The sequence below is a fragment of the Varanus komodoensis genome, unplaced genomic scaffold (assembly GCF_004798865.1).
Source record: "Varanus komodoensis strain SLA01 unplaced genomic scaffold, ASM479886v1 scaffold1, whole genome shotgun sequence".
NCBI lineage: Eukaryota > Metazoa > Chordata > Lepidosauria > Squamata > Varanidae > Varanus > Varanus komodoensis.
Genome location: NW_025335268.1, coordinates 5,388,589 through 5,410,771, shown reverse-complemented (window position 1 = coordinate 5,410,771; position 22,183 = coordinate 5,388,589).

The following is a 22,183-nucleotide window of genomic DNA, read 5'->3' as shown; positions in this document are numbered from 1 at the left end:
TCTGGTGTAACAAGCTCTGCCTTTGCTCGTATCTTCTAAGAATTCTACGATTGGTCGCTAGAGAAGTCTATTACGCCCCCTGTGTCATGTTCAGAAAGTTCAGCGTCAATAGGAGGAGGAACAGCCTGCTCTGACTCCTTCTGAGTAGAATTTGTAGTGTCTTTTCTCTCGGGGCTCTCTTGCTTTGATGTGGGCTCAAGTGTTTGCTCAATGGGCAGGGAGTCAGTGGGAGGTGCAGCTATCTGCTCAGCCACCCTCAAGCTAGGTTGCAGGGTTGGCTTTTGGATACAGGGTCCTAAGCACAAGACCTCCTCATGAGGTGCTGTCTCTGTTGGGGCTTCAGGCACAACAGCCAATGAGCTTCCCGATATTTCCCAGCAAGTTTCCTAGCATTAGCTGGCAAAGAATTAGAAACTTCCACACAGAAGTCCAAACATGGTGACTCTTGGATTGCTACAGCTGTGACAAGAAGCAGCTACCAGTTAGGCTGTTTTAAGAGGCCTCCATCACTTGACTAACTTCATGTGTAAACTGGTTGCAGTCCTTAATTTACATTTTTAGCACACACAGAGTGCCTCCTCTGTGCTACTATGAATTTGCCTAACTTTATCAAAATAAACAATATGTAGTTGCATTGTTTTGGCATTCCAAGATGGTGGGAACTGATTTTCTCCTGCAAAATACCAAATTCCCACCACAGTGTAAATGGATTGTGCATTACAAATGCACCAATGAGTAATCCTAATGACTCCATTTGAATGTATCACTTTCATACTTAAATGCCTTGAGGAATTAGGTGCTGCGTCAGTGCATTCGTACTGCAGGTACCATGTTCAGGTACCTTGTAGCTAAACTGTAGTCCACTGTGAGGTGGGTGTATTCGCCTTAGTTCCATTCCTAATCAGCTTGGCTTTCCTGCTTCCTTCTGCAGCAATCCATTGTCCTCACCAAAAACACAATGACCCTGCTAGGGAGGTATATGGATGGCTGCATGAAGGAGGGGTGAAGACATTCCTATTGTGCCCGCAGACTTCTACTAGCATACTGGATGTCATGTAGCCCTGTATCTCTACTTCGCCAGTGTACATCCAAAACTGTAGTTATTGTCAAGAGCCTGGACATAGCTGCTTTTCAGGACAGAAAACAATAGACCTAAGTCAAGGCAGCTTTGAACTAAATAGGCAATATAGATGAAGAGTTGGTCCTTGGCTATTTTTATCCACTTCCATCAGTATCCATCAGACCTAATCTTTCACCAGGCTTCCTGTAGATGACTATTGACCTGTTTCTCCAAAAACCACTAATCCTTGACTAGTTCTGAATGGAACAGAATATTAAGAGAAACCTTCTCTGGAGCCCAATAAAAGAACTTGACATTCTTCCAGTTTTTTGAGCCTGCAAATCCTTCAATTATATGTGTTTTTTTAATCTGGTCTAAGCTACGTAGCTCTTTCTGCTTTCAGTCATTGACAGATATGCCTTAGTGTTGTTCTTGTTTCCCCTAATTTAATTTCATGAACTGTACTGTGAAGAATGACCTTCTCTGTTTCACTCTTTCGACTGTTCCCGTAGCTGCTCTGAAAGAAGTACAATAGCACAGTGCTTTAAACAAAAAAGTCTCAAACTTTGGGTTATGCACAGCAGGAGAGGGGATTAAATTTAGATTCAGGATATTGAGGGTCTTGTGTGGAACAATTATTGATCTCATGTCCTAGTCTTCATCTCAGCATCTCTACACAAGCCATGTCATTTGGAAATGTATCATCATTCTACAGTCCAGTTTATATAGGGAATAATCAGAAATAAATGATAAAGGTCTTCTAAGATCGTACATCTTCAGTGGCTGGCAGGGCATTGCCTGTGTGAATTGAAGAGGCAAAGTTAGGGGACAGCACACTGGGATTGCAACCCTGCATCTTTCATTGGGAGCACTAGCTCCCTAGATCTCTGGAATGTAATCTGTCCCACTACTCCTCTCAAATAGGCCCCAATGATCTTGATGTACCTGATCCGCAGTGAGTACCCGGCTTTTTTCCAGTAAGTGCTTCATCTTCTGCTGTTCCCCCTCTTGCATCTTTCTGCCAGAGGTATCTTCTGAAATTAAATGCCCACCTCTTCCCTGACCAAATACCCCATGTTGTAAATAGTGCCCTTTTTTAGGAGATAAGTTCCTTCATAGTATTTAGAGCATATGTAAGTTAGAATATGCAAATATATGCCATTTATTTATTTGTTTATAAGCCTTGAATCTTTTGAGCCCTGGATGTTTTCTGTACCCAACAGTCCTGCTGAAATTGTTCCCAAAAGAATTAAAACACTTGTATATAGTTTCCCTATAACAACACAGGGAAGTCATCACACCACTGCAAAGACTAGACCAACTTTTTCTCTTTGTTTAGTTATGGTTTCCCAGCGGCAGCCCCAACTGGTCCATAGGACCCAGATGCACCAATAAGGAACCAGTCTTAGGAAAACCCTTGCCACCTAATTCTGTCAATAATATAAAATAGTCCTGTGCAGATGAGCAGTGGAACAGCAGAGTAGTGAGTTTTTAAGAATTAACTTATTTGCATTTTTCAACCTATGACTGGACAAAACGGCCCTTAGTAATTGTATTTAAATTATGTTGATATAGTATAAACCTTTCAGAAAGCTCATGAGCTGTGAACGGTATATAAAACTTGTTAAATGAAAATAAATGAAACAATTAGATGCTTTAAAACCAAGTGGAAGTTACTTTGTAATTCAACAGGAAGCAATTTGGATGGTTTGTTAAATGGTATGCTTGAAAACTATTTGGCCAGCAGCTCCAAAGTGCTGGCTCAATTTTATTACCTGTGTGCAAACAGGCTAGTCCACCAGTAGATGCTAAGGAAATGAAAATCTTGCTAAGGAGCAGTTTTCATTCGCCTTGGTAGTTCTCATCCATTGTTTTCATTCAGAGGTATGTTAATACAGTTCTTTCACACAAGTTTTCACAATACTCCTGCAATTCTTTGTTTTGTTTATAGAAAAGTTTCTCATTTCTTTGTGCTTGTGGAAGTTACCACACAGAGAAGTTATGCAACATCCAGCGACTTGAGGTCACTGAAACAGTTTGACTTTAAAATTAACTGAATTAGCTTCATAATTGTTGCTTAAGACAGATGTTTCTTTGGCAGCTTATTATTTACAATTATTTATTATAAGAATAAAATAATAATAATAATAATAATAATAATAAGATGATGATGATGATGATGATGATGATGATGCATTTACTCATTTTTACTGGGGTTGATGTAAATAAACTGCAATCCCATATGCCTTTAACCTGGGAATAAGCACCACTGATCCCAGTGGGACTTACTTCTAAGCAAACATATATAAGATTGCCCAGTCCATTTTTGTTTAAACCAATAACAAGACAGAAGATTAAATGGGGATTATCTAGAGGCAAGTGATTCAAGCAATCCATGCAGTTTAATTCCTGGATTCACTATCATAATATGAATATCACATATGCTTTCTTTAAAGTAAGACTATACCTATTCAGGGAGGAAGAGAGTATCAACGGCTCCTAGCTGGGTGAACATTGTTTCCAGCATCATAGGCAGTATGCCTATGTACAGCAGTTGCTGGGGAACATGGGTGACGGGTAACACAGCCCTTGTGCCCTGTTTGTGGTTTCTCCATCTGGCCACAGTGTGAACAGAATCCTTAACTAGATGGACCCTCAGTGTGATCTACCATGGATCTTTTTGCACAGTGCTCAGTGAGCTGACCTGGGCTATTTACTATGCTACCCACTCAAAACAATAATAAAAGGTGCATTCAAAAGATAACAGGAGGAGGAGAATGTTTCTGAAATTTGCTCTCACCTTAATTTCACCCTCTATGTTGGAGTTTCACACTACCAGGATTTGTTCCAAAAGTAGAATAGATGGATTTGAGATCTTCTGCAATTGGTTTTTTTTTAAATTCCCAGATGCTACACAGAGCCTGTTCAGTTTGAGCACACTTTCAGTTCCTACGGCACAGGTGCATCTTTCACTTCTTCTGTACCACTGATGTGCAAAGACACATTAAGAAAACGGTACCAAAACTAAATATGGGTTTAAGATGGAAAGCTCTGTCTGTTCCCAGTCTGTGTCACTTTCACATGTGGTTGGTCAGAAATCCATTTCGTTCTGTTTACAAATTCATCTGCAACAAAAGAAATACAAAACATGTGCCTCCACATGCCCATTTGTATTTAAATGGCTATGTTCCTTTCATGTTTTCTGACCAAATGCGTTTCAAAATGCATGTTATCCTAAAATAGACATTTTAAATGCAGTTTGGTAAAACTGCAGAACTGCATTGCTAAAGTCAGAGAATTGCAGATCAAAGGATATAAGGTTAATGATCTTCCCATTAGCTCAGGAGGGGTGAATCAGGTCAGTCAGCGAGCAACAAAAATTTGCAAAAATTGGATTCCTCAAGCATCACTAATCTTGATCTGACTGTACTTTTGTGTTTTACTCTGTACCACACAGGAAGTGCAATCACACATAAAGCCATATCAAAATTGCCTCTTCATAGTGTTTATGAATATCCATGTTCACACTGGCAACATGAAGCAGAAAAGGTAAACAAATTTACTGAAGGATTTTAATGCTTTAAAAAAGATTCCCATTCCAGAATTATTACAATTCTCCCCATCAAATTAGAATTCATGAGAAATGGGACAGAGGAAACTTATTAAATAATAAAGGAATGAAGCAAGGGCAATTAACTCATCCCAATAGCTCTGGAGTAAAGAATTTGAAGGGGAATACATGGCTTAATAGAACTGAAAATTAAAAGAGCTTGCAGCTATTGTGGACAACAGGATAAATATGAGCCAACAATGTGATGAAGCCACAAAACAGGCAAGTGATATTTTGGGATGCATTAATAGAAGCATTACCTCAAAATCATGAGAAGTAATAGTTCCCCTATACTCTTCACTAATCAGATCTCACCTAGAATACTGTGTCCTGTTCTGGGCATCAAAATTTTAGAAAGATGCAGAAATACTAGAAAGGGTCCAGAGGAGGGCAACAAAAAATGATCTAGGATTGGGAGACATTATCCTATGAGGAGAGATTGAGAGAACTGGGCATGTTCAGCCTTGAGAAGAGAAGACTGACCAGGGGCATAATATCACTCTGTAGGTACCTCAAAGGCTGTTACATGGGGAAGTCAAGATCCTTTTCATTGATACGAGAGTGTAGGACACTGAATAATCAGCTCAAGCAAGCTGTGACAATCCAGAGTCAGGCTGGACATCAGGAAAAGTTTCCCCACTGTCAGAGCAATATGACAGAGGAACCCGTTACCTAGACATGTCATGGGCTCTCCTGCAGTCAAAGTATCTGCTCCATCATCTGAGTGGGATGGTGTAAACTGGGAGTCCTGCACTCAGCACAGGGTTGTACCCAGTGGCCTTGCTGGCCCCTTCCAGCCCTACTATTCTATGATTCCATGAACTTATACCACCCCGTAGCCAAAGTTCACTTTGAGTGATTCACAACAATGAAAATCATAACATACATGATACAACTTAATGTAAAAATATAAAGGGTTAAAACTACCATAACACCCCCCCAAAAAAACACACTAGCATACAAAGATTTAAAAAACAATAAGGGCACAATCCACTCAGGATTCTTGCAGCTTTCTGAACCAAGAGGATTGTGTCTGCTATGCAGGGCTGGAAGAACTCAGAGAAAAAGCACTTCTCCTGTTTCGACCTTGGAGAAGCAAACAGAGCAGCTCTTTCCTTCTTTTTAAATCTGGGGCAATCTTATGGATGCTCTCTAGGCACTAGGCAAGTCTATTTGGTGAGTTCATGTCACAACAAAAAATGGCTAGCAACAAGTGAGTAACTTGGATGGCCGAGGGCTGGAGTTTATTTTATTTACCCAGTTCACAACTTCTGAGCCTTTGAGCAAGTCTGGAACAGTCTTGCTTTCCGAAATCTGCAGGTTTTCAGGCTTATCGGTGCAGCTCATCTGGTACAAATGTATATGACAAAAATGTATCACAAATTCCTCCATTCGTGCTTTGGCTTACTTGAAAATAGTGATGTTTTGACAGTTTATATTTCAGTCAACTGTCACCATAAATCTCACTGTTCTCACTGAGTAAAAACACAGAAGTTGAAAGCAAAGGAAATGGGCTGATGTTTCTTCTCGAGCTCCTATAAAGTTTGAGAGTAGAGAAGTGAAGAATGAGATAACATGCTATGTCTTCCTGTTTGCCTGAAGAACGTCTGCTTTATTCCCCAAAGAGCTGCATTATGTTTGGCCAGGATATCTGGCAAGAGTATTTTTTCTTAAACATCATGGAGACTGTCTTTCTTCAGCATAATGCTTAAGAGCCCTTCCAAGGTAGGATCTTAAATCCAGTGCATTCAGCCAGCTAGGTAAAATCCATCTCCTGGATCCATGCATAGCCTGTTTACTTGGAAGTGAGTCCCACAGAATTCAGCAGGGCTTAGATCCAGAGGTAAATGACCCTGGGATTGCAGCCTCATGGGAAATATTATCTACAGGTTGTTAATAGCAGAATTGCACATCTGGAACACCTAAGGCCAACCCAGGCCCAAGGAGGAAGAGCTCCTCTAATCTAACAGAGTATCTCTTATCATATCACAAGCTTATGTAGGCTGTAGCCTGGTGCTGAGTTACACAGATCAAAGGAAAGCACTTGGAAGCACAGACCAGCTTTCCTGCGGATATGGACACATGCACTTAGCCACAATCAATTGCTCTTGTAACCAGGTACTGGATTTTAGCCATACTCTTCTCTGGTTCCTCTTACTTTTGGACAGATGAAAATGGCTGTAAATGAAAGCTGTCCAGTTGAGAAATTAAACGTATAAATACAGGTTCACTGTGTATTCAGTTTTGCTTCTTTAAGGGACTCTATTATAGAAGTATGAATTCTGAAGAGAGAGAGAGAGAAATATATCTCCAGATGCAGGCATCTTAAATGTCCTTCAGCTACCTCAATCTGGGTCCAAAAACCTCTTTATTTGTGTTCATTTCTCATAGCAATAGGAAAGGCGCTGTTCTGAGGTCAAAGTGAAACAGCTGTAAATTAAAAAACCAATTGTATTTCTAAGGAAACTGATTGTTCTCTGCTGATATAGCGGATAGCTAATGTTAGCTCCATCTGGGATCTGTGTGAACACAGGCTTTTCTTTCTCTTCCCCCACCCCCCACTGAAACTCTCAGTCTATTTAATATAACAGGTGCACAGACTTGGTTTTCTTCCTTTACTCCTAAGGAAATCATAAACAAAATATATTGCTAGAGGATGGTTTCTGGGGTGCCCTGTGAGCAAACAGAGAGGGAAAATGGACCAATGAGTGATCAGTGGGGACAATAAATCAACACACTAAAGAGAGAGCTCAAGATACTTGCTGGGCCTCAGGAGCTCAGCTCAAGGACAAGGTCCCTGTCAGTCAGGGCTGAGCATTAATGTCAAAGACAGCTGTAGCTGGCAGCTTGCAGCTCTGAGGAAATGATTGAGCTGTCTGTCAGTTGCTCATGATCCACTAGAGGCCCTTGTGGCATAAAGGAAAATGTTGTTCTGCAGAGAAACAAGCACTCTTTCTCATTCAGTCGCTTTTTGGTTTAACTGCAACAGCTACTGCTGAGATCCACAAGTGAGTGAGATTAACAGTTGCAGTCAGTTGTGCCCTGCTGAAGTCAACAAGATTTTCATATCCCAAGTATCACATGAAAGCAAAGTTCTAGTTCTCCCCAGAACTTCGCTCCACATCATGTGTCCAAGGTTAAAAGACTGCCATCCCCTTCCCATGGACTTTAAGAAAGAGTAGCAAAAGAAGCAGGGTTATTACTACTTTTATCAGGTAGAAGTTAATGCACCTCTAATATGTATCTGGCAAGCAGAAATCTTCTTTAGATGCATTTTATTTAAACATTTTATAGGTGCATTTCCCCATCAGATAACTGTAGGTTAGCAAAATGTTCACCTATTGATTGCTACTTGTTTTAGATCAGTGCAAGTTCCAGGTTTGAAGAGTACTTTGCTCCATAGCAAAGTACATTCCAGGGACCCCATCCTACCTTGGAAACCAGTTCCATGCAGCCTTACCTGGGGGCAGGCAATGCCGCAGCAGTCCTTCAGTCAGAGTCAAGTGTTTCTCCTTCTGAGTTCTCACTATGCCTCTCATGTGGCATCACCCCATGACTTTGTGAGAAATAAAAATGTCATATGTCCAATATCAGTTGATGGAACAGCTACAAATTGGAGTCCAGAGCAGGACTAAAAGGTACATGGATGTTAGATGCCTGAAGGCACTTGCACAGATAAATGATAATTATGTGACAGCTTTCTAGGGAGCAACTTGGCATTGCTGCTGCTGGGACCTGTTCCTACAGCTGGGAAGCCCCAAGAAATAGAGAGAGCCAAGAAACCTGTTATCAGTTACAAATGATGAAGCTTGTGCACACATCTCTGTCATTCATGTGGACCAGAATGAGCTGAGAGGATCCCATACAATGAAAAGGTAGAGGTAGCTGGCTTGCTCCTTCCCACCTTTACCATGGTAATGAAATGATGCTTGTGTAGCATAGCACTGTCATGAGAGTCCAGATCAGGGAAGGTAACCAGGTACCCCCCAGATGTTTTGGACCACAAGTTCCATAGTCCCAGAGCAGCAGGCATGGAAGTTGGAGATTATGAAGATAGTCATCATCCAAATAGCTGGAAAACACCAGTTGCATACCCTGATTTCAGCCAAAAAGTAATCAGCACAGCAGGTCTCACAGTTGGGTTTCATCATCTGTAAGAGGGCACTGCATTGTTCACCGTGAGGCCTTTCTCCATAGCAAGGATGCAGTTAGCAAGACTGTGCTACTTACTCTCTTAAATAATATATGGTTCTATGGCCCATGTGATATGGAAGTGTCTGTTGTCTGCTTTAAAGATGGTGAGGGCAAACTGCACAAAGTTCCCAACCACTTCTCTGTAAGTTGTGAAATGTCCCCAGCATCACAATGGAAATCACATTATGCAAGATGATTGTTGCAGATGTCATTTCCTGACAGCATATAAAGCAATAAGCTAGGCCTTCCTCCTTTGGACTGGATCCCACAACTATATGGCAAACTGCAGTTTGCCTTGCAGCAGAGTAGCATTATTCCATTAAAAGCTTCAGTCCCTGATTTCAATTGCTCATAGAAAGTCCAGGAAAGCTCAGAACTGTGTTTTTCCAGACACATGGTGATCCTCTGTTATACAAAGAGATTCTCTGATATTTGAGGAATTCCCACTTTTTTCACAAAAGCTGTCATCTTAACTGTACTTACCTGGAAGCACATCCCAGTGAGCTCAGTAGGTCTAACTTCAAAGAACATAAAGTCAGAATCTGACCTATCCCTCTCATGCTACACTTTTCTTTGCGGCAAGCAGCATGGACAACTTGCCAGGATTAATGGGGCATGATCATTGTTTCAGTTCAGGTCTTTACTCATCAGTATCATGATGACAGATAACAGGAGCCCTATTAAGGCATTGTACCCCTGGAAAGGGTGCAGTGGTACATTTGCTGGCTCCAATGCTTATCTTCCTTGGTTGAAGAGAACTAGCTGAAGACGAACAGATGCTCTGCATGTTCAGCTGAAGGAGCTTCAACTGGGGATTCCCACTGCTGAGTTTTCTCAGTCGCTGGAAGGATTGTAACATTTTCAACCAGTCGTGAAGAATTCTCCGGTCAAAGCAGTGAAGTCAGGGATGCAGCTGGCACATGAAGAGATGGCAACAACTCTTGCAGGCCTTCCCTCTGCCTTTTCCAATGGGGTACAATTTCACGGTGCCTGAACAGAGCTAGGGAAATGATTGGGAAATGGTTTGTGAAGACCACCCAGCAGAGCTGGCATTCAGGTGAAATTCTAAGCTGAAATAGGTGCAATCAAAAGAAGTTGAAAGAAATGATTGAAATGTAAGCAATTAATACATGTTACCTTATTAACCAAGAATCCCTATAACATATTAATAATAAAACCGCAAAGAGTCCTGTGACACTTTCAGGGCTAACAGATTTTTATGGCACAAGCTGTCATGGAGTGAAGGCAGATTTCTGGCTTGCAGGATCTACATTTTTTTACTAGACCCACAAGATTACCAAACAGAAACCAGAGCAAAAAATGTATGCTTAGAAAATGTATGCTTAAAAATCCTGAGCCCAAGAAATTGTTTTGACTACAAGAACTAAATGATGCTTACATATGCTCCTGCTTACTCCAAGTTTTCTTAATTTCAGCAGTATAATTTGGAAGAGATGAAGATCATCAGTGTGCTGCTGACACTCGGCTCTACCCCTTCTTTCCATCTAATCCAGGTCAGGCAGTGATGACTCCGAAACTGTCTGAGCAGAGTGATAAACGATGAGGGCTAATAAATTAAGTTTAACCCAGACAAGACAGAGGTGCTGTTGGTAGGTGGGGCCTCTGTTCAGGGGGATGCTATTCCACCCTGTCCTGGAAGGGGTTGCATTCCGTCTGAAGGACAGAGTGTGGTACTTGGGGGTGCTCTGGACCCAGAATTGTCTCTGAAGTCAGTGAGGAATCTGTGGCCAGGAGCCCCTTCTATCAACTGCGGTTGATATGCCACCGACATCCCTATCTGGACAGGCAGATCTCTTTCTGCCCATCTTTGGACTTCATCAGCTTTGACAAAATGAAATCTAGTCCACAAAAACTTACATGTACAGATTAATCTACAATTAATCTGTACATGTTTAAGAGACTTTGTTGCTTTAATTGAACAGAATGATACCATTATCCTATCCTGGAAGCTGTGAATAATAAATAACGATCGATTCTGAGAACAAAACCAGCCATTCACCCAACTGTCCCCACCCATGACTGCTTTAATGGAATGAAAAAAGACAATCAGTTTATCTAATCACAGAACTCCTGCATCACATCTCATTTGGTCCTGGTTCTTAAACCAGCTTTCCCAAAAATGATAACCTCTGGATTGCTTGGACATCACCCCTACCCACAACAGCCCCAGACAGAATGGCCAATGGCAGGAATTCTGGAAGTTGAAATCCAAAGCATCTAAAGAACACCAGCTTGGTGAAAGTCTGCTCTAAACTATTTTTATCCATCATATGTACCATTTCACCAGTTTTCTAACAGCACATGGCATTACAGTTATGGACAGGAAAAGCATTTCTACCTTTCAAAAAGTCAAGAAATAATTCAGGAAGTATGGACTTGTAACACAACATGGAAACAACTCACTGGCAAACAGTGTTTTCTAGATTTCTTGAGAACTTTTTATAGATTACTTCTAGGAATAAGTCCAAAATAGAGAAATGAGAGTACAGATACAGAAAAAAATTCCTAACTAAAACTAGTTGGCTTATTCTCTTGATAGACCAACCCTAAAAGAGGCATGCATAAACCCACTGATTTCAAGAGGTTGTAGGCGGCTTATGATTACTAACTGCTCCCCTTAGCTGCCTCCTTCACAGCAGTTTAAGATCAGCAATGAGGAAGTGACAATGGGAATTTTTTGTTGTTAGATGCCATTAAATCATCTCCAATTTATGGTGATTCTGTGAAAGAATGCCCTCTAAAATATAATTTCTTAATTATTGGGCTTAGGGATTATATTTGTGTAACTTCTTCCATTAATAACTAATTTGTCTGATGTCTTCCCGCTTATACAAAGTTTTTACTATTGAAATTGAAAAGGCCTAACTTTGGTTAAATCATTTGTGCTCAGCAGTTTTATATGGTTTCTGATTTGACTGTTTTTACTGTTATATGATGTAAGCAGTTTTGGAAACCTGGTTTGGCTACTTAAGTGGGAAAGCCATTTAAAGGAAGAAAATATGACTGTCTTGTGGCCCAGGCTTCAAGGGGGAAAAAAATCTTGCTGAGACCTTAAAGAAAAGCACTAATTGATTTGGCCTTTAGAAGAAAGATTTTTCCCCTTTCTCATAATTTCCTTGGGATAACAGCTAAATCTGTCTTTTGGATGTGTTAGCCAAGTCACAAACAGATTTTATTAAGCAGAATGTAGGTGATTGTATTATAGATGTTGAAAGAAATCTTATTTTAATGTTCAATTTTAACCTTTAAAGATTTTTTGGCTAAATATAGAGTTTTTGAGGGGGGTTTCTTTGTGACTTCACCAAGAAATAATGGCTAATAGCTAAATAATAACTAAATAATAAGTAACTGAACAAAGGAAGTAATACAATAGCAAGAGCAAATGTAGCAGCTTTGCCCATGAGAAGCCTTCCAGAGGGTTTGAGCTGCAACTCACATCACCTTCAGCTTGCATGCCCATCAGATCACGACTCCCAACATTCCTGACTTGAATGGCCATGATACCTGCAAATAATGGGAGTTGCAATCCAACCACTTCAGAAGGTATATGGTTGACGAGCCCTGGTATATAGTAAAAGTTACAAGCCAATTCTGCATGTCCTGATCTCCCCTCAAAACCCAGCTCACCTCTGGATATTTTCCCCAACTCACTGTTTCAGTCCCGAAATGCAGCTCCCTTAGATTTACACCTAGATGTTGAGGTTGTTTCTACAAGTGTATGAGTCAGATTAACGGTTCCTGTATTGCACACCAATGACTGCTAAGTTGTTTGCTTTAAAGTGATTTAGCTAACATTCTGGCTGCAAGAAAGAAAAAAAACCCAGAAGGATATAATTTTGCAATAAATATTCAAACGGCGCCTGTCAAAAGAATTCTACAGCTAAACAAGGCAAAAACCGCTCTGCCACAATTTTGTGCCAGTTCAGCAGCTAAGATTCAGTACAAGCAACTCTGCATCTTCAAAGTGTGTACTTCCTTTTTCTTGGTTTGGGTTTTCTTTTCCTTTTTGTTTTTTGTTTATGTATGCAGCATTTTTGTGAGAATTGTTGTGCTTCTTCAATATATTGTGTGATGCTAACATTATGCAACTGGTGTCAAAAAGCTGCCCAAAACAGCAATGTTGTACCATTCCCTTGTCTGAACCTCAGCAAGCAATCAGAGCTCTCCAGTACCAGCAGGAGGGAGAATGGTTTGACTATGACTTTGGATTTGCACAGGTTGGTGGAATTTCTTAGAATGACTCAACAAGTGGAAACAAATAAAAAACCACAGCCATATTTGTTCCTTCAATATGCTTTAAGTAACTGCATTATGACCGCAGTTTCTCCTTCTCCACAGTTTCCCGTTATTGTGATTGCACATTGCCATCACTTCCTTAAACAGATATATTTATTTGTTTCTTGAACTGGTTTTATTGCGAGTCTTAATAGTGTGTGGAGAAGGGGGAGGGGAGAGACATTCTTCTGCAAGAAATCTTCATACCTTCCTGCCAAAATATATTTAGAAAGTATTTAATCTCCTTTCTAAAACCAGTTCCATAATAATGTCGGATCAAATCACACAAAAGATATTCAGAATGGCTTACAGTAAAAACTCATACATGATACAGTAAAGGAGGACAATGGAATGATAGTGAAGTCATGCCAAGTTTATTTATGAATCCCTTTTCTGCAATTAGTGTATTCATTATGGGTTCCCAGCAAGATGGAAATACAATATTCCATAACAATTGGTGTCATTCTGCTGACAGAATGCGCTTTGATCCATTGAGGCTTCCAGCACAGGAATAGGAAACTCATTAAGAAAACGATGAATAAGTAATCAGAATTAAGTAAGTCACAGAAAATAGCCATTTCAAGTAATCAGTAGTGACATGGAAAGCTTGCAAACCGTTGAAGTGGGGAAAGGAAGGTCAGCCAGAGGAAGGGATGATGGAGCTCTGCATCATCCAGGAAGGCATGACTAGAAGGCTGGAACACTGAACAAGAGCTGCAACATTTTGTTGCAGATCCCATTTATTCAAGGGATTTAAATGCCTGAATGTGTAATATCTAACCCCTTTCACAGCTCCCAGCTCTTTCTTTCCCATTTTACAAAATTGATTAAACTTGGGTTTCATACTGAACTAGTGACATATTCTCTCGCCAACTCATTATGGCAGTTTCAGGGGACTCAGGAAGAAAAGTGGTGCAGAACATCCTCTTCTCTAGCCTGCTATTTCCTGCAATTCATCAAACCAATATTTTTAAAAAGCTCTGAATGTCTTTTTTCTTCTTTTTTTTTCCTGGGGTACCATATATCACAGACCTATGGCTTTTGACCTTTTTCGTATAGATGCTGTATTTGTATTTGAAACAAATAACATAATGCCCCTGAAAATGACAAAAATGCATGAGGTCCACTTAGTGCTCTGCTTACCCCTGGGCAAATATATATAACATTGTAGGGCAGCAGTTTTAGATAGAGCAGCAAATTCACTGCAAGCAACTTGGGGCCAAAACGCTCCCTTCCAGGGTCTTTCTTGCTCAGGGAAAGGAAACGAGAAGGTGGAATGGAGGCAAGAATAGGAAGCATGTACGTAAGTTTAGCATCAAAGCCAAAGTATGTAAGAAAATGCCTTTTCCATCAAATCATTGGTCTATTTGTACCAGTAATATCTACCTGGACCTTCAGCAATTGACCAAGATCTTCCTGCTGTTTTCACCAGACCTGTCAGAGGTTCGGGCTGGTTCCCACCACTGCACTAGGCCCTTTCCATGAGGAATCCCTGCATCACAAGATGCAGATTTAAAATAATGTCTGCTTTCACATGATGGTTGCTGGAACCCACCAGCATTAGTGCAGAAGTTTCTAGCACTGAACTACATTCAACAGTTGCCTCACTTCCTGGTTACACAGACATCCTGCTGACTTACCAGTGCATTAAATTAGAGATATAAGAAAACAAAGACATAAACTAACAATGGTGACTCATTGACCTCCTGGTGACACTCATGTTTTCTAAGACTTTTAATGATTGTAACAAATTTTCCCTCTGTGAACTCAAAATGGGTCACAGTCTTCTAAAGCCAAAAATGAAAGATTAATCATGGAAAATTATAAGACAACTCCCATAATACAATTGGACTTACTCTTCTTACATAAGCAAGCATTGTAATACAACCATGGTATATTATAGTATTGAAGCTGAAAACTCCAACAATCATACAAACGTAAGGGAAAATGTGCATTATTCACCTTCCAAAAGTGTGCTTTAGGTTATTTCACATATTATGCAGAAGAAAATCCAGGTGTGATGCTCAGTAAACTGTCACTTCTTTTCAAGTATACCTGCACCAAACATCTTTGCATGTTGCATCTTTGATGTTTGCATTTTTTGGTATACAATCAAAATAGGGTAGGTCTAACCTGAAAATGTAACATATGAACTTGCATTTGTTCACAAGACATTACAAAAGAGCTTTTGTTAACTTATATATCCTGAGAACCTGAAAAACTATACTGCTGCATTATAAAGATATGATATATATAAATATTCTGAAAGAGATTTTTTTCCATGCTTATAAAATTCTGGCCCTAAGTGAACTCACTTGCTGTCATTTTTTATCTATCTGATGGCTTTAAAACATATCTAGTATCAAATTGTTGTACTATTCATCAGCAGAAAAGCTCCCTAATAAATTCCATAACGCAACAATTTGGCCCATAAGAGCTCTCATCTAGGGATCATACACTGAAATGAATGCCAACGGTTCAAGCAGAATGGAATGTAGAAGAGAGAGATTTGCTGCACAGATAGAACCTCCCTGGAGTATCAGGTTGTCAAAACTGATCTTCTTTTCTTCACTCATATAAAAATATTTGAATGTTGTTACACTGAATGAGAAAGAGGTCATAAGAACTCCAAATTTCTCTGCAATACTGTGAAAGTCCCAGAGTTAGTTTAGGCATAGCTAACCTTTTTAGTAACTAATCGTGTGTGTGTGTGCGCGCGTGCGCGCGCGCGCGCGCGCACACACACATATGTACATATCAGCTTTATTTATTGTAGGCAGCTCTCTCTTTTTTTTTGATCTTTTAACATATGAGATTTTGGAAGCTACAAGATTTTTAGTATGTATTGTTAGCGAAAGAAAGTACAATAAAAGCAAATTGACCTTTACGAAAAATGAACTGTGATAGCTTTGTTTTTAACAAAAGATATTAGAAATAAAAAATAATAGCTAGGAACCATTTCTTCCTCCCTGTATTTTCAATTATCATTTGAACTGAAATGAATCACTGGCCATATTTTTTTTCAGTTGGAAACAGTTTTACTTCCCTTTTCCCCTCTGGACACATAATTTTGATTTATAAACATGGTAACCCAGAGCAAAAGGAAGTTTTAAGCACAGTATATTCTTCTACCGGGGCTCTTGCTGCCCTAAATGCTTTGCAGGTGGAGAAAAACATGATGGACACAATCCACCAGATGCTACTACTCATTAACCTCTATTCTGTTCAAGGGGGGAGTTATAATCTAATGCAAGCCCCATTAAAATCAATGCAGGTTAGACAGCATTCATGTTGAGTGGATTGTGGCCATTTTTAAAAATTTTGACTAATGGATCATCTTGTAATTTAATTGACTCAAGCTTTAAGGTTCATCTTTCACCAAAGGTCTCACATTATGCATTTAGTTATGGTTTCCTCCATTTGAAATGCACTTTTAAACTGGGATCAAACTGTCCTCCAGTTCTAATGTCTTTTAAATCTCCAATGTGATATTATTTATAGTTTAGCTACTGCATGCTTACTTTATTGAGTCTGAATGAATAAATCAGTTTTCCACATCTTCCCATTCTCTCTGCTGCTGTTTTGATTTGGTGTCTACCCAAATGTCTCCGATAGTCAGTGCATGATTATAAAACCATCTTATGACCAGACACCCATTTTATAAATAAGGAATAGAGTTAACATCTTTTAGATATTGATTTCACAATGCATATGCATTTTGCAAAGACTTTTTTCTTTTTAATGCAAATAGTGAACCCACTGGGTAATGTAAAACAAGAATGCTGATTCACTGCCCCACAATCCATTTTTTAAAACTGAATCAGGCTTTAAGCTGGAAGACGTCTGTCTAACTTAAACAAAAAATCAGCTTTTATCTATATAAAAGGTCCCAGAATTCAGGATTTAATTTAAAAAATACTGCAGACACATGGTTTGGCAGTGCTGCACATCCTCTGCATACAGAAGCCATATATTCAAACTCTTACATCTCCAGTTAAAGCACTGTTGGAAAAGACCCTGGAAAAGTGCAAGGAGTCCAAGCACACGGTTCCATGACAAAAACACAAGCAACATGTGTTTTGTTTGATTTTGGAAACTGCAGATAGCAATGAAAAGCAATGCATCAGGTTTTCGTTAGGTGCACTAGCATCCCATGCAAAGCACTGGCATTGAAGCATTCCTAAATCTGTGCTGGATGTCATTTTTACATACTAATAGCCACCATCGTGCCAAGTATAGATCATTACAAAGTCAAGGCCCTATAAGAAGGGAAAGCAGCAGGTTTTGGGGGGAAACCAGGTGTTTGCTGTAGGGATGTACAAGAATTTTGTCAGTCTGCAAATCATCCAAACTTGCCCTGGTCACAACCTTCCATGCAAACATGAAGAGGAGTTCTTAAAAATGTAATCATATTTCAAAAATTCATTTTAACATGCACACTTTGAAATGCGCATTTAAAATACTAATTTTCACATTTTAGTTAATGGAGGGAAGTGCACTTTTTTTTTAAAGTACAAAGTATGAGCTCTTTTCACATTTGAAATGCATACTCTCCCCATTTGAACAAACTGAGAAACAGATCACAGATTACAAAGGAAAACAGGTGTAAGTCCAACTAAGCTTTGAAGCAATGTTTGGAGACGTTCCGTAACCTCTAGCATCCCTGGTTTTGCCATCCCTTCTCTGAAGAAGGATGAAATATCTTTAGAAGCCACCCTGCCACTGCACATGGAAACCAATGTCATGAAGACTGAACTTGATCAGTGGCCACAGAATGGTGACAGACTGTTGGCTGGATGCAGGAATGGAACAGAAAGGCTGGCATGTTAAACAGAGCATTCCACATTGCCATGTTTTGCTACAGACGCCACTTGCTACTTCTGAATTTATGTCCTGTCATGTTTGACAATCCAGAACCACCCCTTTCAAGATGCAGCTAGTTATGCTTGTGATAGTTATGTTGGTTTATTCAGCATACACCAGCCTATCCCAATCTGGCACCCGCCAGATATGTTGGAGTACGATTACCAGCCAGGAACAACGGAAGCTGCACACTAACACATGTGGAGGACACCAGGTTGGGGATGGTTGGGATACATTCTGCAATTCTGGACTCTGAAACTCCAGACTTTGGAATTTCAGGTCTGGTCCTGAACATATGAACCTGCCTCATACTGATTCAGACCATCAATCCATGTTGTTCAGTCATGTTTAGTCTGGTTGGTACCTGATGGAACACCTCTCCCTGTATGGACCTCCTTGAACACCATGAAAACTGTCTGAGGCCTCTCCTCGGAAGATGGCCACAAAGGAGAGGGCCTTCTCAGTGCCACTCAGCCCTGACTGCAAAATACGGTCCCTGGTGAGATACACCTAGCATTAATATTATCAGCTCCTCAGCACCAGGATAAGACTTCCTTCTATTCCTAGGCTTTTGATGGTTTGCAATAGGGTTTTTTTGATGACAATTGTTTTATCAGGTGCTGGGATTTCATTGTTGGTTTAGCAGTTTCAAACAATTTAGGTTTGATATCATGTTTTATTGTGCTGCACCTTAGCATTTTAATTATTGTGAACAGCCCACAGAAATATAGAAATGCAATGAATGAATGAATCAATGAATGAATGTTAATGATTTTGCCAGGTCTGAGACAAAAAATTTTCATTTATATGCTGAGAGAGTTCCATCAAGTGTCATGTGATAGCAGCCGTTCTCCCAGAGTGCCGTACGAAGCAGACGGGAAGCAGGACCATTTCATCAACTCCACTGAAAGACCAAGAACATTTGGCTCTTATGTCTTTGAACTGTTTCTTTTTCTATTGGCCGTTATAAGAACTTCATCACTAAAATCCAGTGGCTGAGATTGCCTTTTACCTTCTCCCTTTCAGTCCTTTCCTTTAAGGTATAAGATTGTCTTATTACTGATCATTATAACTTGCTCTGGGAAGTATTTTGGCTGAAGAACTGGGTAAAAATGTTTCAAATAAATAAACAAACCAAGCATATTTTATGGGCAAAGCACGTGTTCCACCATTAAACTTATATTTCAAGTGCCTAACCACTTCCCATATATTAAAACCTGATGCCATGGGTTTTGTTCTACTGAAAGTATAAATGGATCTCATTTTTCATAGTCTTACTGGAACTAGGCCCTTTGCACATTAACACAATGTTACTTCCTGAGGATATGAGTGATCTAGTGTTCTAGGTATTACAGAAAACGTGCCTGTCGAAATGTAATCAACATGCAAGAGTAGGCTTTAGAGAAATCTCAGTTTCGCCTTCTGAACTGTGCTCCAGTATTTATTTAAATAATTTTAACCCCACTCCTCAGCCAAAAAGACTCCTGGAGCAGTTTAGATGCAATCCACAAAACAAGCCAAGCTGTGAGCCTATAAGCACTTACCTGGGCCTATGCCCCCTTATGGTCAATGAGACCTACTTTTGGCTAGAGCATACGGACAGTGTGGTTTTTAGCCAAATTAAAAAGCTGTAATTAATGAAAAATAATGGGTTGCATAGGGGAGACAAAAGAGTTCAAAATACACTGCATCTGCAACATCTATTACTATCACAAGTGTGGCAAAGAACAAGGAAGTGGAAAGATAAATAGTATAGAATCAAAAGTGGCAGATGTTCTGTGAGAGGAACATGCATTAAAACAGGAAACAGTCACAGTGAGTGCTCCCTAGATTGTTAGAGGTAAAAATATGTCTTTATTAGTTCCTGTAATGATACCACCTATGGTATTAATATCAAAAGAATTAAGAAAATTCATACCATAAATATCTAGAAAAGAAACGCCATTGACACTAGAAAGGGATCAAATCCACTGTTCCCAGTGTTGAACCATGCCTGTTCTCCCTGCCCCTCCCTTCCCCAGACTACCAATTGTTTTGTGGTTGCCCAGAGTTTGTGCCATTTCATCCCATTCTCAGAGGCTAAAATGATTCTCCTAAAACTTAACTACTAGCAGTAAGCACTCTAAGGTCAAACATGCTGGCATTTTGGCCTGGCCCTTTGCCACTGGAATGTAGCCAGCTAGAGTGCCTCCAAAAATACTCTTGGCAATTGGTCTGAAGGAGGTTTTCCATCTCGACACTAGAAGAACCCACTGTTCAAAATGCATGTGTATGCCCACACTTTTCATGCACATATGGCCTCCAGTATCCAAGAATATGTATTATTGTGCAAGAGTATTCATGCAGCATGTGCAATTCAAATTAAATCGAATACATGGAGCTGCCCTTGAAGACAGTCCAGATACTTCAGTGGGTTCAGAACAAAGCAGCCAGGATATTAACAGAGACGGGCAGATATGTACATATAATGCCGGTCCTTAACCATCTACACTGGCTACCTATTGAAGTCCGAGCCCAATTTAAAGTGCTGGTGATGACCTATAAAGGCTTAGGACCTGGGTATCTGAAGGAGCGTCTCCTTCCCCATGTGTTTGCCCAACTGTTAAGATCTGGATCAGAGATCCTTGAAGGAGATTAGGAGGGTGGCTACCTGGAGAAGGGCCTTCTCTGTGGTGGGGCCCGGTTATAAAACACACTCCCTAGAGAGGGATGCCTGGCACTGACACTTTATTCTTTTTGGCACCAGGCTAAAACCCTTTTATTTTCCCAGTATTTTAAGGTTTACATTGCTATTTTAATTGAGGTTGTACTGTATAGAAATGATGCTATGATTTACTTTATTTTATTGTAAAATTGTCCTGAGATTATTTGGTAAGAGGATGGTATAGAAAAGTTTTTAATAAATAATCTGACAGTAACCCCCACGTGTCTTACTTCAGATTTGACATATGTAGGATTGTACCGTAATACTTAGCTTTGAAAAAAGGGGAACACAGAACAAGACAAGAAGCAAAATCACAGCCTTTCATTTGTCTTGCTCTAGAGGGGGTTCTAAGTCCAAAAGAATTCAGGTTAAAGAGTCTGCAATGTACCTCTGGGCCTTTTAAAATATTTATGCCCTTAAAACAAGGAAATGGATAAATATTTATGAGCTCTGATTTTCAAATTAAAACTAGCAATTTGAAAAACAAAGAAATATTTTCCCAAGAAGGGCTTGGATGGTATGAATAGTGATCTTTTAAAATTCAGTTTAGTGCCACATTAAATCAGAAAGCATGGATTTCTAGAAGGAGTCCTAGGGACCTGCAAGAGTAAGTTGCTTTGGAGGTCATGCAGCTTCAGGACTAGCAGGCATACTGGATCTCCACATGCTCAACTTGACAGTTTGCAAATATTCCAAAGCCATTAATACTCTTTGGTACTCTTTCCACATGAAGACCGACATTGTCATGTGCAATATGGGGCACACAAAGCAATATAAACCAAAGAATAATAAGATAGACATGTGCAATCATAGCTCAACTGAAATTAGGCCTTTGGGACCTTAGTACAATCTAGAACATGTATACTTTTAGTCGATGGAAATGAAGTAGAACAAGCCAGGGGTGCTCACAAATACAGCAACTCCCAAACACTTTCCTCACACAGCTCTGCCGTTGTGAACAACCCATTTATGAACAGTGCCATGATTTGCATATTGCCTATGTTGCTGACTAAACCAGTGGGGATTAAGAATGGGAGGGAACATTCATGTGATTCACCTAATTTCACATTTTTAAACAAATGTATGAACTGGAAGTCAATTGTTCTTTGAAACTCACGCTTTGCTGAATTTTGCAATGAGTATCACCAACCCTGCAGCACGTATTAGGGAAAATACTATTTATAAGGCATTCCATTTGGAAATTACATGGAAACATTTATATTAAGCAAACAAGCACACAAAAATGCATGTATTTAAAATATACATGCATTTAATGATAATACTTACGAACTGTCACATGATCTCTTAAGAAACAATTCTCTGAGTTTGGAAAAACTCACAAAAAAACCTAGAAAAACTGAAATTGACAGATTTGCCCATCCCTGGTGTACTCTAGGGGGAGAATGAGTGAAACAAGTGCAAATGCTGAAAAAAATCCTATTTGAAACCCTGTTCA